The sequence below is a fragment of the Sus scrofa genome, chromosome 4 (genome assembly GCF_000003025.6).
Source record: "Sus scrofa isolate TJ Tabasco breed Duroc chromosome 4, Sscrofa11.1, whole genome shotgun sequence".
Lineage (NCBI taxonomy): Eukaryota > Metazoa > Chordata > Mammalia > Artiodactyla > Suidae > Sus > Sus scrofa.
The window spans coordinates 53916681-53929753 of NC_010446.5; positions in this window are offsets into that span (position 1 = coordinate 53916681).

A 13073-nucleotide genomic window follows, 5' to 3' on the forward strand; every position below is an offset into this window, starting at 1 on the left:
TGCTTTGCTACATAGTAACTTGATAGCTTTTCTTTGAGGAAATTGGTTTTGTAACAATTTATTTCTGGTTGTTTTCTCTCAATAAGGTTATTGAACTTCACACTGACTTCAGTATAAAATGTCTAGATTCTAACTTCAAGCAGTACTGTCCTATTGTTTCAGAATTCAGAAAGAGGGAAAAGAAAACAGACTAAAATGTTATCTCAACTGGGGATACAAAAGGTGACTGTAAAGCTGTGACTCTACCAATTTATCTTAAAATATTTATTAACTCAACAAATACATTAAGGACATTTTAAGTCAGAGTACTGTGAGTTTTTCCACATGAATACACTTAGGTGTAATTAAGAACTGTTTAGTAAAATCCACTAAAATTTATCTTACCCACTCCACTAAAATGGAAACTTTTTGAATTATGTCTACCTTAATAACAAATGTATGTCCATTTCTAGCCAAAACATCATATAGTTTCTATTAATTCAAAGGCAATACTCTCATTTAAAACAGTTATCAAGAAAATACTAGATGCTTTGAATTGTGACTCTCTTTGAGGTCACATGATAATTCTCTTAACTATGGTAGTTATTTCCTCTATACTACATTTATTTTTCTTCTTACAGTAATACAGATTTTAAGTTATAAAGTCATCAGTTCAGTTACAATAATAGCAGTTAACAGTTCTATATGTTTTAAATGCTTTTATAAAGGTTTTATAACATATTCTCATTTATGCAAATGCCAAACTCTTAGATTTGGTATTTAGATGTGAAAATTATTGTCTGTTCTATGTTAATAAATCAAGATGCATGGATTCAAACTGAGATAGTATATTTCCAGAGACCACACCTTTAGACACTGATTCAGTCTCCATCATTAATTATTACGGAATTGCTCTTTATACTTACCTTTAATAAAGAGCTTAACCTGTCTTGTCATTTCAAAGATACATGTAACAAATTCATTCCTTTTTCCATAATACAGACCTTCGGTGATTGGAAGACATCAATTTTCTTCTATGTTTTCATTTACCAAGTTATATATCTAGCATGCCATAACTGATAAGAATTTCAGACCTTTCTCTATATTGTTTATATGTCTTGCATATGCTCATTTTTGTCATATTTTACTGCCTCATTTAAAATGTGATAACCTAAGTACTGAGTCAATTCTCTGATTTGAAAAATAACAGGCATGGTAACCAGTGCAGTTAAAGTTTTCCATAAACTTAGTAGACTCATAATAATTTTATAAGACTCACAAGTTAGAAGATAATAAGGTTGATAAAATATCAGATATCAAGCAGAGAAAAGATTTTCTAACCTGGAATTACTTATTCTATATACTCTGTGTCAGACTAAAATGTTATCTCAACTAGATTAAATTATATGTTTTAAGGATTTACTCTTCTTGACTTATCCTTTCTTTCTTTTTTTTTTTTTTTTTTTTTTGTCTTTTTTGCCATTTCTTGGGCTGCTCCCGCAGCATATGGAGGTTCCCAGGCTAGGGGTTGAATCGGAGCTGTAGCCACCGGCCTATGCCACAGCCACAGCAACGTGAGATTCGAGCCTTGTCTGCAACCTACACCACAGCTCATGGCAACACGGGATCCTTAACCCACAGAACAAGACCAGGGATTGAACCCGCAATCTCAGGGTTCCTAGTCGGATTCATTAACCACTGAGCCACGATGGGAACTCTGACTTATTCTTTTCCATTTTTCTATAATTCGTATTAAGACGAATCCCCCCAAAATAAATATTAATATTAAAACAACTTGAATAATCTATATTTTATTCTATAGAATTTACGATTTTAATTGATTATTATTATTATTATTGTCTTTTAAGGGCCGCACCCGTGGCACATGGAGTTTCCCAGGCTAGGGGTCAAATTGGAGCTGTAGCCGCCAGCCTAAGCCAGAGCCACAGTAACATGGGATCCAAGCCACTGTCTGTGACCAACACCACAGCCACGGCAATGCCAGATCCTTAACGCACTGAGGCCAGGGATCAAACCTGCATCCTCATGGATGCTAGTCAGGTTTGTTAACCACTGACCCACGACGGGAACTCCAAATTACATCTTATTAAATAACACTTTTAAAATATACTTTGATCTGTCCTTAAGAGAGTTTTCCCAATGTAATCCATTTACTTTCTGGTAGAAGAAAGGAAAAATGAAGCTAAAGTATTCAAAAGATTTAAAGATCACACAACATGTATATTTTGCCAGTTTTAAGGATTCAAAACTGTACTTTTGAAGTTATGGGGAATCACTATAAGTTTGGGTATTGTTCATTGGTTTTTTTTTTAGTTAATTAATGATTATATTCTTATATAGGCTGCCAGAATTATCCTGACTCAGTATCTAATGTCAGGCTTTCCCCTGAGACAGCTGACATGGAGAACAGCTGGCACAGTACAGATTCATCCATAATCCTTTTCTGCTATTCACCACTACTGATGATGATCAATTTGTGTAGTTTCTGAACAATTTGTGATTTCAGGTTTTAAATAGTTCAGTTTCTACCCACTTTATCATACACTCCTAATTTTTATTTAAAACGTGTTAATTCCAAAAATACACACACATATACACATATATAGTTTAACCTGTGTTTGCTGCAACCTTCCCTTCCCTCTGCTCTCACAGTCTTATGGATGCCTAAATGATGCAATGCGATTGGGAGACGGATAGAGACCCTGTTTGCAGCTGTCACCGCTTCCAAGCAGAGAGCATGGTATAGAGAAAGTGCCAAAGAAACATGTCCTGGATGAATGCCTACTTACAATGATAAATCAATCAATCAACTGGATTTAAATCCAAGGTATATGAACTTGGACAAGAATAAGACCCTTTCAGAAAAGAGCCTGAAGGTCTGAGCCTCAGGTTATGTTTCTACTCAGTAGAGACAATAATCCTAGTACCACCCTATCTCACTGGGTTGTAAAGATCAAAATCAAAAAAAAAAAAAAAAAAAAAAAAAAAAAAAAAAAAAAACAAAAAAAAAAACAACAACAAAAAAAACAAACTGCAAGAAAACAAAATCTATCCCTGTATACCCCAGGATCCCCTCCCTGAACTAGGCTAAGTAAACAGAAATTTGATTTCATGCCCCAGGTCAGTCAGACACTTCAGAAGGAGTTCTAAACTGTTTTGCCTGGACTTCATGGTCTGGCTCAGCTCACGTTCCACTTTATCTTTACTATCCAGGTGTTCTCCCAGAGGAGCCACTGATTCTCTTGGGGACACTAGATTTCTGTCTTCTCTCCAACTAATTAAACATTTATTTTTCTTTTTTCTGTGGCAGTTAACTTTTCAAACTGTTAATAAAGGGAATTTTCTTAAAGAAGGAGGAAGAGAGAAGAAGAGGAAAACGAAGAAAAGAAAAAAGTGCATTAAATGTCAACATCAGATGCTTTGGTGGGAAGTAGCTTAGTGGCCAGATGGACAATGGGTGTCCCTGTTGGGCAGTGAAGGGACAGCAGAGGTATGTCGAGGGATTCTGAGCTTCAGTGTAGCAGGAAACAGAAGTATTGAAAGAGAATCCTGAACTCCACAAAAGGCTATATACCTGGAGAAGACTAGGCTTCTCCTGGAGCACTGACGGGGACAAGCTAAGCAGCCTCTGACCCCAGGCACATAGAATCCATGAACCTCCATTCTCCCTGGGCCCAGCCAATCTTCCTCCTGGCTCCAGCCTTCATCCTGGAATGCTCCAAAACCCTCTCAACCCCACCTCCGCCTCCACACAACCCCATCCTCTCCACAAAGTTTTGTTTTCCTTGGAAATATGTGCAATCATATATGATCATAGCTAATTATTTCTTGAATGTACAGTGTATAAATGTGGCAAAAAAAATCCATGACAAAAAATGAACAGAGGCAGACACACAGCTCTGATTGAAGAAGGGAGAAAATATCTGCCATGTTTGTGTTCTATAAGCTCACCATGAGCAAGGGATATATATGCCCCAAAGTGTCACCTTAGCTAGGGATTTTTTTTTTTTTTCTTTTCAGGGCTGCACCTGCAGCATGTAGAAGTTCCTAGGCTAGGTGTTGAATTGGAGCTGCAGCTGCTGGCCTACTCCACAGCTACAGCAACTCCGGATCTGAGCTGCATCTGTGACCTACACCACAGCTCACTGCAACACTAGATCCTTAACCTACTGAGTGAGACCAGGGATCAAACCCGTATCCTCATGGATATTATTCAGGTTTTTACCATTGAGCCACAGTGGGAACTCTGGTCATGGCTTTCTTTCTAACAGAAGTTACCCAACATATTATTTTCCATTATTTTATTTTCAGTCACTTAGAATAATAACTTTTTTGCTTTTCAGATCTGTCTTTTCTGTAGAGTAGGTTGGACCTACATTTTTTTTTTTTTTTTTTTTTAATGGCTACACCTGTGGCATATGGGAGTTGCTGGGCCAGGGATCAAATGTGAGCCACAGCTGCAAACTGTACTACAGTGGCAGCAATGCCCAATCCTTTGAACCACTGTGTAGGGCTAGGGATTGAACCTGCCCTGATAAAGCCACCTGAGCAGATGCAATTGGATTCTTAACCCCCTATACTACAGCAGTAACTCTGGAGCTACATTTGAATCCACTTATAATATGTTTTTGTGGATTAATCCTATTCAGTTTCATGACTAATATATATATTTAAAAACAATGTGCTTAGAGAATTAAAAAATAAAAATCAATACTTAGAGGTAGAAAGCTAAATATAAAGCATACATATAACTTGTTAATAACTTAAAACAACAAATAGTACAAAACGAGCAAATTATTCATTATGGTAACAAGATATAATACCTAAATATATGAAATTTCTTTCTACGAGGTAAGTTTTTTTTTTGCTTTTTTTTTTTTCCTTATTGGCTGGGACTGACACTGGCTTCAGTGTTGTGGATCTTCTACTGAAAATTGAAAGCAAATGAGGAATTTAGCATGAAGAATTGAGAAATAAAGCCATAAGGCAAAACCTCACTGATGCCACTATATTCTTTTTTCTGATTTGTGCTGCTTAGGTGTTGGACTGTCTAATTTTATTGGCCTCTAATACACTCCACTCATGGAAGGTAATCATGACTCGTAGGGACAAACAATAAAGCAAGGAAAATATGTGCATAGTGGAAACAAGATAACAAGAAGCAAAAGACAGAACAGATTATTTTAGCTCCTAAAAATTGAAGACATATATTATGAAGAAGATACACTTGTATTTAAAGTCCTTAATAACATTTTCTAGAAACTGATGCAGGGAAGTGTCATTGAATTTAATAATTCTCAAAATTATTTTCATAGTGTATTCATTTTTATAGTGAGGCTGATTTTCCTTTTATGAGAAAGCAGCAGCAGATATAAATATTTGAAGCAAACAAACAAAAAGTATTAGCCTGGGTCACCAGGTTTTGTAATTTGGGGGATTAGATTAAAAATGGCAGAGTCAATGAATCTTAGAATCACAGAAGTCTGGAAAAACCTAGGGGATCTGCCTCTTGTTCAAAGGATTTCTCTCAATTTTGCTTTTCAACAGATTTGGTCCTTATTGAAAGTAATTTTTCTATTACTGGAAAATCCATCATTTTTCTCTATTTCTCCTTCACCCCACATCTCCTTTTTTTGAGAAATCCATGAGATGAAACAATGCATGGGACGTAATGGGGCATAACCCAAGTGTGCTCTGAAAGGGAACAAATCAGAAGGCATATTGCTTGAGGTCAGCATGTGATGTGTTCATTATTCCTAAATCTGTGAGGTAAGCTGACAGGCAGAATTGTTTGCCTCATGGAGTACCGAGTGAACCTTTCTAAGATAGACAAGTGTGAGTATTTGCAATAAAAACCTTAATAATATAACATCTGCCATGTTTCATTTATATTAACATAGAAAAGACATGGTAGTAATAGCATATAGCTTTAGGGTAAATTTATACTATTTCATGTCATTTGTTAAAAATGAGGATTGAAAAGAAACAAGAAAACTCTTATGATCAGTAATATAATACACAGAATTTTCACCTCAAGGTCACCAGTTTGAATAAGACTATATTTTCAATAATAAAAATGTGTCAGTTGCAATGTAATTACTTTACTTGTTATATATTAGCTAGCTGGCTCAGTTCTTTGTGGTAGTAAAATACCTCCATTAAAAATAAAATAGACAATGCAGTTAACAGATACTTTTTTCTTGTTGATAATGGTGATTTTGTTAAATGCTACATTTGTGCAGATTTAGAAACTGACTTCTTGTATTTTTTGCATGGGATACAAGTGTATGCCTGTAAAACAGCAAAATTATTTGAATGCACTCTATATATATTTGAATATTTCTCTATTTGAAATCCTATTTTCTTCTGGAAACAATTTTGAAAAGCTAGACTCACTTTGAAAATAATGAGTATGTATTTGGGAAATGTGAAAGCCAACTTGTATATCTGTCAGATGCTTTAAGGAATAGAGAATTTTGTACGTGAGGTAACTTGGGTGCGGGGGATTATGAACTACTCTTAGGGATATGAAGGTGCACTGTCTCTTTGCTTGGTTTCCTATAAAAAGCCTGTAATAACTTCCCGGAATTGAATCCATACAATGTGGGTTAAGATGTAAATTACTGCTCTATCCAGCACCAATGTTATCCCCAGGTGGACAGATACATGCTTGCACACTGTACAGAATTTGTCTTGTGCATTTATATACTTTGACTTGCCCTCCATATTTCACTGTTTAATGTCCTTCCCCTCCTGTAAAACCTGTATTTCCTTCCCCTCCTCTTCCCATTTATTTCACTCTTCAGATCAAGACCTTGTACCATAAGGACGTGCCTGAAAAACTCAAGCAGAAATGTTTTTCCTCTTCTTGATTTCATTTGTTCCCATTGAGAAAGCAGGATGTGGTGAAAAATAACTGAATATAAATAAAAGACCCTTGCTGATAATCCTTGGCCATGCTCAATTTTAGTTGGGTTGGGCTTATTTTATTGTGTTTAATTTGGCTATGCCTTGACTACTTGCTGCTTTTGCCAGAAGTGGTTTATCAACTTCAACTTGTCAACTGCTCTCTTGGTGTTCTACTTATTTCTGCTTATTTTATGCATCCCACTTTCCTGATAATTTTCCCACTTCTAACTAAACCTGAAATTTGTGTGAAAATTGATTTACATTATGTTTCCATGGATTTTTGAACCAAATCTTATATTTATCAGTGAACATTTAAAATATTAAATAGATAAGAGATCTACTTTATAAACAGCATATCTAGAATTCATTTAAAAATACTTAGAATGTAGAATAGTGTACCTGATGAACTGAAATATATACATAGCATATATATTTAAAACCAAAAATAAGCAAGTTCTCTTTTATTCCAAATGAAATTGCAATAAAATGATGTTTCTTGATCATTAGCTGGTTCTCAATCATTACTTGCCCCTAATTTAATATCACATTACTGTTTATTTCAAATATTTACTTTGTTGTGTTTTAAATATAGAGTTTTATTTTTATAAATGTTTCATCACGAATCCATTAACATTGATAATGACCACATCCAACTGTGGTACTACACATAGTATCATAATGCTCACTTAACAATGAAAGGAGGTGTTTCTCTTTCTTTTTTTTTTTTTTTTTTTTTTTTTTGTCTTTTTTGTTTTAGGGCTGCATCCACAGCATATGGAAGTTCCCAGGTTAGGGGTTGAATCAGAGCTACAGGTGCTGGCCTACACCACAACCACAGCAATGCCAGATCTGAGACGTGTCTGTGACCTACACCATGGCTCATGGCAACACCGTATATTTAACCCACTGAGTGAGGCCAGGGATTGAACCTGAGTTCTCATGGATGCTACTCAGATTTGTTTCTGCTAAGCCACAATGGGAACTACCAAGGAGGTGTTTCTTTATGTAACTTACAGAATGGGAGAAAATAGTTTCAAAGGATGAAACTGACAAGGGATTAATCTCTAGAATATACAAGCAATTTGTACAACTCAACAGAAAAAAAGCCAACAACACAATGGAAAAATGGACAAAAGACCTGAAAAGACATTTTTCCAAGGAAGAGGTACAAAAGACCTGAAAAATGGACAAAAGACCAACAAGCACATGAAAAAATGCTCAACATCACTGATTATTAGAGAAATGCAAATCAAAACTACCATGAGATACCACCTCACACCAGTCAGAATGGCCATCATTAATATGTCCACAAATAACAAGTGCTGGAGGGGGTGTGGAGAAAAGGAACCTCCTGCAATGTTTGTGGGAATGTAAACTGGTACAGCCACTGTGGAGAACAGTATGGAGGTACCTTAGGAATCTATACATAGAACTTCCATATGACCCTGCAATCCCACCCTTGGGAATATATCCGGACAAAAGTTTCCTTAAAAAAAACACATGTTCCCACATGTTCATTGCAGCACTATTCATAATAACCAAGACATGGAATCAACCCAAATGTCCATCGACAGATGAGTGGATTAGGAAGGAGTAGTATATATAAGCAATGGAATACTACTCAGCCATGAAAAAGAACAAACTAATGCTATTTACAGCATCATGGATGGAAGTAGAGACTCTCATACTGAGTGAAATGAGCCAGAAAGAGAAAGACAAATACCATATGATATCATGTATCTGAAATCTAATATATGGCACAAAAGAGCCTTTCTACAGAAAAGAAAATCATTGACTTGGAAAATAGACTTGTGGTTACCAAGGGGGAGGGAGTGGGATGGATGGGGAGCTTGGGGTTAATAGATGCAGACGATTGCCTTTGTAATGGATAAGCAATGAGATCCTGCTATGTAGCACTGGGAACTATGTCTAGTCACTTATGAGTGACTATGTAGCACTGGGAACTTATGTCTAGTCATTATCACTCTCATGATAATGTGAGAAAAAAGAATGTATACATGTATGTATAACTGGGTCACCATGCTGTACAGTAGGAAAAAAAAATTGTATTGGGGAAATAACAATTAAAAAAAAGAATTATAAATAAATGCACTTTTTTATAATTTAGTAAATGATATAAATAATGATGTATATTTTTTCCTATGATCAACAGAGGGAAGAATTTAAGATTTATTATTAGTAGACTATAATAGAATTTACTTTCAATTTAAGTCTATAAGTTTATTTTTTTAATTTTTAATAAGAATTATTTTATTTAGTGAATTATTTTCTATGTAGATATTCTTGGGTCTTGATATAAGACTTGGGTCTAAATATATATATATTTAAAAAGAAAAAATTGTTCAGTCACATTCATTTCAAGTTCAACATGCTGAACTACTGAAAATGATAGGAATTTTAATTTTTCATGCATTACCACATGCTGAAGTTCTTAGAATTAGTTTCCTTCCTCCCACCACCACTTTATATGTCAATCTAGAGCTTTCTTGTACATTTGACAGACTTCAAATTAACATCGCCAAGCTTCTTTTCCATATTCCCAACAAATAGATTGCACATAGTAAACACCAATTTTCTTCAATCATCCTTGATAACACACATCACAAATATTTTTAGCTTTGTATCTCTCCACCATTTTTGTTGACAATTAAAAGTGTTATTATGTGTTGAAAAATTTCAAAGGATTTAATTTACAGTATAAGGAAATAGTAATTAAAAAAATTTTCATATATTCAATAAAACAGAAATGTCAAAGAAATTTAATACCAATAGTTGAAAATGTCTGTGAACAAGTTCTTAATAATCAAAACATTTTCATTATTCTTTTTGAATCTTGAATATATGTATTCCAAATTTCCATTATTTTATGATGAAAAAAGTTTAGCAATCAATTTATCATATTTTTTTTCAGTGCAAAGTTGCACAATTTTAAACATTTTATTGAACATATGCTATAAGGGTTGCATTTTTACATTTTTAATTATCAAATTATCATTAGCATATAACTGGTCAAACATACATCAATGTATTTAAAATTGTTGGTAAATAATCAAAGATTGTAAAAAATGAAAATGAGAAAAAAAGGAGTTTATTTTAATTTATTAATTCATGGTTCCATGATCAAAATTATTTCCAGAATGAAGTTGGGGCTGACAGTCATTTTCTGTTCTTGTTTTCATCAGTGTAATTATCCATACACTTTATTTATATAAATACACACGTTAGAATGGATTTTCGTATTGAAATTTGCCCAATTTTTAAACATCTTTTGAGTCACATGCCAAGGATCACAATTCTCTATCCCTCAAAAATTATCTTTGTTCTCTATCAGGTGACACACATATTTCTCAATTTTATTGAAAGCAATAATATAGAACTTGTCACTCAATTTTCAGCTTCATGGTTCCCTTTATTTTCATATTCAATGAAGATAACGCCAATTGTTCTTTTGCACAGTTATGTTTTGGGACTGTACACCGTAGTTAGGTTGTTATGAAGAAAAGGGTTTCATGTTTAGAAGATAGAGGACTTCTAAAAGAGACAGTAAACAGAAGTTAGATCAACCTAACACCATTTCAAGTGCATTACCAGGAAGATCAATTCTAGAAAAGATTAAGTATTATGGAAATTGAGGATTTAAAAATCAACTCCCCAACAGCTTGTTTTTTAGAGGGCTTTACTCTGCTTGCAAAGTAGGAGGTAATTTTCTTTTATTGCAATGTATGGGATATTGAATAATATGATAGATATTTTAAAGTATTTTTGTTATAAAATATGTTCTTACATTCTTTTCTGCAGTAAATATCTGAGGTCTTATTTATATCTCGATCATCCTCATTGTCCTTAGGGTCATTTGCAAAATGTCCAGTTCCCTGACCACGTCTTGTGAAGATTTTGGAGGACTTAGCTAATCAATTCTTTCTTTAAGCTCCCAAGTGCTATCCTAGGAACCTATGCAGTGGCAGGGTCTTCATAGCTCTCACTACCCCAATGGTGGCAATTGCTACACCCATCTGGTGTCCGCAAACTTGCTTTCAGCACTTCATTTCAGGCAATCAAAATTTATAATCCAATAAACTTTACTACTACATGCTATGGACTACGATTATCTCACTTTCTAACTGCATGTGGTTATCAATATATTTAAACCATCTGATTGGAAACAGCAATCCCCATACTTGAGAATCTGTTAAATGGGACTATTCCTGAGACCACGGATTTTGTCAGCCAGTATCTAGTCAGGAAAAAGAAACCATTCTAGATATTTTAGACAGGAAAATAGAATTAATGCCGAATCTGGATAATAAAGTGTTGTGAGGTATGTAAGAGAAAAAATGAGGATAGTAGGACTGTACGAAGAAAGGCATCAGGATGATAACCTAAGATTAAAAGTTGTCATTACTCTCAGGAAGCATATGATTACAGTGTATTTTTGATCTTAGGATCAATGAAAAAATAAGCAATGTGAGTGATGTAGAGAGTGATTCTGGCCTTTCAATATTTACTTTCTATCAAGCAGTCAAGGAGAATTTCTCGGCTAAGGGGTCATTTGAGCAAAATCTTAAGGAAATATGAAGTGAGCAATTTAACCTTATACACAAAGAAAATATCAAGGGGAAAACTCTTGAGATAGTAGCTTGATTGGCACCTTTGAAGAAAAAGAAAGTCAGAATGGCTACAGTGCTGTTACTAAGTATAAGAGGTAAGAGGCAAAAGATGTCATTATAGATGTGATGGGGGCAGGGTTTCAAAATTTGAGAAACACTGACTACATGAATCCTAAAACAAATCTTATGAACATCTTGTATACCCCAATTTTCTAGCAAGTTCTCTACAGATATCTTTGAATCAGTCCCCATTCCCCTAATTAGAAGTTGCACTATTTCTGGAAAAAGCATTTACAGCTGCCCTGCTATTTATCCTACACACCTTATTCTGATTGCTGGCAGAAGGCTGCTAATTGGTGGGGATGTCTTTCACAAATATTTTATGTCCAGAGAAGGGTCAGTGTTGAGGAGCGGAATTTATATTGAAGAGGAGTTTTCTGGACTACATTAGAATGAAAGTATAATCTATCAGTCCCAAATGGCTTGGTTTGGCATCTTTGAGTTCCCCAAGGGGACTCTTTCCTCCGAAATGGAGGCTAAAGCATTTGTATAAATTGCGAAGACTAAACCACTCAAAGTTGCTGAGCTCACAATTCTATTAAGGCTGCTGTCAGAGCTCTAAAGAAAATAACTAAAAGCTTTTTTATTCCTACCCTAGATATGTCAGAAACTGTAACATTACGTAACTACTAATTTTAAAAAAAAATTTAATAAATATTTTATTTAGAAATTTTTGACATGAATCTGATTTATTTATGAATTCACTTATAATTTTATTACAGATATTTGTACTTTCTTCTGACTTTTCTGATTTTGTCCCCCCACAAATCCTTATCTTGAAAATCTAATTGTGAAGCTTCATTGAGTTTATAAATTCTCATTGAATATGAAGTTATACAAGTGACATCTCACAGAAGACTATTATCCAGTGCTACTTAAGTCAATACTAATGCTAGTAATGTGCGTTATTAGGACCAGCTCTCATTTTAGTGAGACATTTACTGTTCTTTCATAAATAGTCTTGTAATTTCTTTGAAAAATAAAGTAAAAGGCAAGAAGAAGAGGGAAGTGAGCATTAATTTTTCTTTTTGGGATAATTGTGCTCTTTTCGGATAATTTCAGTGGTATTTTCTATTAATTTTTAGAATATCCTTACTATCTTCCCCAGTGTCCTCTATATCTTATATACACAGATGATCAAATTATGTTTAATTTTATCTTTTAGAGAAAAGGTATAGAAATATTACAATGTTAATTATTTAACAGATGACCAGTCTGGCACCTCTATTTTGCAATAGGAACTCCCAGCTCTGGTTTCACTGACAGCAGGCTTGTTCAAATATGGGAAACTTTTCTCTCTACTCCATTGGGCCACAGTTTATCATCTTAGTTTGGTCATTTAACCCAAAAATGGATCCTTACATAGTTTCAGAGAATATGGACTTTGGCAGAGGCAGTTTAGGGATTTCCTAGGTGACTTATCACATATTAACTTGGGTTCTATTGGAAGAAAATATCATTTGTATAAACACTGAA